The sequence below is a fragment of the Hermetia illucens genome, chromosome 5 (assembly GCF_905115235.1).
Source record: "Hermetia illucens chromosome 5, iHerIll2.2.curated.20191125, whole genome shotgun sequence".
Taxonomy (NCBI): domain Eukaryota; kingdom Metazoa; phylum Arthropoda; class Insecta; order Diptera; family Stratiomyidae; genus Hermetia; species Hermetia illucens.
Window position 1 is genome coordinate 13,824,848 of NC_051853.1, and position 4,224 is coordinate 13,829,071.

A 4,224-nucleotide genomic window follows, 5' to 3' on the forward strand; every position below is an offset into this window, starting at 1 on the left:
CAGAGTGAATGAACCTCTGAAATGTCTGCGCAGCGTTGCACAAGTCAAATGTTATCCTGGTGAACTCGAAGTGTCCGAAAGGTGTGCTGATAACCGTTTTCGGTATGTCTTCGGAAGCACCAGGGATTTGGTGATACACCTTGACCAGATTTAAGGCTGTGAAAATAGGGCAGTTTACTAATTAATGGTCGAAGTCATGGAAGAATGGGATGGGGTATTGTTTAGGAATTGTCTAAATATTCAGACGCCTGTAATCTCCGTAAGACCTCCATTCGCCTTTTGATTTAAGGACCATATGTAGTGGAAATATTCAACAGCTATTGGAAGATCTGCAAATACCCTATTTCATTAACTCTTCGAATACTTCTTTGCAACAGCTAGCTTCTGGGGTGATAGGGGACGCACCTTTGAGAAGATCGGGGAGCCAACTCTTGATATGGTGCTGCACATCGTACTTAATCGGCTGGGAGAAACTGCTTTCAGTAGTCATATTGCGATATTTTCGGAGTAGTGCACGAATGCGATGGTTAGCAATGTCCTCGAAAACAATGGAAAGAGGCTCGTTTGTGCAGGCGGAAATTTTACTTGACGACTCCAAAGATTTTACGAGGTCTATCAAAGCTTTATTCTGCAGATATACAGCAGCCCATAGTGATGCAAGAAATCTACGCGTAAAATGTGGAAGCTAATGTTCGCCAAAATGAATCGCCACAAAAAGAAATCAGTGCAATCCGAAACTCACGTCCACCTGTCTGCAGTCGTAAGTGCGGATCGAAAAGGAGTCCTCTAGCCGCAAGTTTTGTGGTATTAGGGTATTTGAACGGAGTACGGGGAGATCCGACACCTCCGAGCCTGTGTCGACAAGAAACGAACGTCTGCTCAGAGGGTCGAAAATTGTAAGGTAACGTGGTACTACCTTTCGGGTAGCCGCCGGCAAGCCTAGTTTTTTGCATTGAAATTAAATCCGGTAGTACATTTAGTTGTTTCAGCTGCAACGAGCAAATTGTTGGGGGCGCTGAGGTGCGACTACCGCAACGCCCTTTTCGGAAAGCTCACCTCGACCGTGACTGCGATCGAGATCTACCTCCCAAACGAGAAGTACACACAGTCACCTCATTTCTCGAAGCATCTGGCTGGGGGTACGGTCACCTTGCGTCAGTTCGCTTAGTAAGTAATTCAGATTGGCTTCCACACTTACTGACAGCCAGCGTATGGGCTGCCCCTTCAGTCGAACGTAGGAGCAGTCTTCCAATACAATGACAACCAAAGTCATTTAGCCGGTTGAACTCTGAATTTACAGTGGTACCAGCAAATTGACGGAGCACTGAGGGTCCCGGGAGCAGAAAGCAGATAATAATAATAATAATAATCGTTGGCGCAACAATCGATGTTGGATCAGGGCCTTGAAGTGTGTTAGAGCACTTCATTCAAGACCATAACGGTACACTAGGAGGCAATGTGGTCAGCATTGCGCTCGCCCGAGCTGAGTCGATTGGTATCCGACGTCAAATCACGATACAAATTCCACTGCCACCAGTGAGATTTGAACCGCGACCTTCCGTACGACAACCTTGCGCTCTAACCACTCAGCTATCCGGACGGCAGAAAGCAGATATTGACGCAAATTACTCACAGTCTCTTTCAGCTTGGAAACTGCATCTACAAGTGAAGCCACCGTTTGTCTAAGGTCCTCGACTTCTTGCCGTGTGTCCTTAGACACTTCCGTGATCACCGGGCGCATACACCTCGTAGACTTTGTCAGCCGTGGTGGACAGCACATCTAGCGACTCTGAGGCCGCGCAGAGTAAGAGTGCACGGGTGCCCTCCGGGAACCACTGCAACAAGAGCGTTTTGAAAAGCTCTGAGCCGACCTTATCCTAATTTTTCGAAGCATCTGACTGGGCTCGTTCAGCAATTCAACTTCGCTTCTTTTTGTATGAAACTGTTACGAATAGTTGAAAGACATGCATAACTCGTATTCTATTCAAGGAGTCCACGTTCCATGAGAAAATGTACAAATCGTTTGTCCTTCTTCGTTTTCGGGTTAGTCGCTGTGGTATCAGTCCAGTCTGAGGCTCCTTAGGGAGTGGTTTTTCACATAGAGGTATCAGTTCTACTCAAGCCCCAACCTGAAGGATCAGCTGGCAAAGTCTACCTCGTTTTTAGGGGTTCCTGCAGATTTCTATGTCTGAAGTTTTTTGTTAAGAAAGAACTCCCAGCGATCACCAGATTCAGGTCAAAATAAGTCTTGGTAGTAGAGCTGTTGGCGCTTCCCGAAATTAACCTCCCCATCGTGGACAGCAATCCATGCTTTCGCTTTTGAACCTGTATTGTCCTTTGACTGCCGTAATACAATTCGAATTCGGGACTAAGTTCTGGTTAAGGACCTTTACAAGGACCTGTACAAAGGACGACAGTTTCCTCTCTACTTCATAGTTTATACACGTTTCGACCTATCATAACAATAAAATTGAAAAAAATATGGCCGGAAATACATTTTGCCCAGAATCCTTGCATTCCTTATTAATCCAGTTAAATTCAACTTAATTTCCTTTGACGTCCCACTGAAGATATTTCCTACCACCCTCCCCCTTGACTCTAAGCAACCAAAAGTCACTATTCTACGAATCCTTTCCATCCCCAAATGTTCCTTTACTCGCAAATCATCTTAAACGAATCAATTATTCTCGCATCATATCATGTATCCTACCTGAAAGAGGAAAAGCGTCACCAACTCCACCATGCCCGACCATTTTTGCATAAACAACGGAAAAACTCTGGCCAATATTCCTTCTTCCCGATCGCTCTAAGCGATTTTTGATTACCTTTCCGCCGGAAATTATCATACATCCTTACGCCAAAATGGCTTTTATATGATATAAGGATATATAGGAATATAATTTCCCGTTTAGTTCTGTTGCCACAGTTTGCTGCATAGTTTTGTCCTGGCTCCATTATAGACAGGTGTTGGTTAGGGAAACTCATAAATATCCATCGTAGTAGGACTGAGACTGGCCAACCTGGAAGCGGATAGTAAAAATAACGAAGCGTTTCGTAATGGCTTCAAATAGTCGTAAATTACTCAATCGTTGCGAGAGTATATTGTTTTTTTTTTGTCCGGGTTATGTAGCACAGGACGAACCACTATGAACATATGTTTGTGCAGCAGTTCCGATCCTGACGCAAGGTGACTGTATGCAAACTTATTCAATGATTCTGGCGAAGGGCTACCAGCTGTTAACGAGCAGGTCCAATGATAGTTTTGGTTTGATGAATCCTTCTCCAATGTAGCCCAGGAATACAATTGACAATACCAGGACATTTATATCCTGCGCATTTGAGTACGGATGACAACCAATGATTTCTGTTCCTCCTACCCGTCCACCACCGACGTTCAAGGACTGAAATGCGCTCCAGGAAGTGCACCTTGCCAACACTAACCTTCGTCATCCTCTGGCAATCAGGAGGGACTTTATGAACCGGTAAGCGCGCGACCAATATCAATAAAATTTGTTCAACACCATTGGACTTTTGCCCAACCAGCCATTGTACCGTATAATCCTGTCAATTGTTTCTGGGGAATTCGAGACAACTAGCATTTCGACCAGACCCAGATTATTTAGGTTCGTGCGTTATCCCAACCGCTAACTCCACTCTAGCCTGATGAAACTCAATACTTTGCCACCAAAGCTAATAAAAGCTAATCATGGACGTTACTTTCTACGAGCTCCAATTGAAACACAATTGTTTATTAACGACCAAAGCCAATCATCGGAAAATGGGAAAAATCCAGGATAATTTCAAAATTTAACTTAAATTGTTTTGAGCCGGATTTTAATTGGAAATAGCTAATGCGTCCTTCCCCAACAATGAGGCAAGTTTCAATGTTCAATCAAATCGTGGTCATATGAGTCGGAATTTAATGAATACTGTAATTGCCAGGACCTTTTGTTTCCCTCCGAAAACTGGCCTTTGTACGACTGTAACTTTGGAGTATCCAAAATGCATCCAATATTTTCAACGCTCAAAGCATCATTTCCCCGGGAAATGTCCGCAATTGATTAAAACAATTCGTCAATAAATATAACGAGAAATGGCTGACCGCGAATTGAAAAGTCATTGGAACAAATCAATAATGCTTTCCCGATTTCTGTTTACAACCCCCAAAAGCAGTCGTCCCTTCACAACTTGGGATCTAGCTTGGATGATGCTATGCAGCTCGCT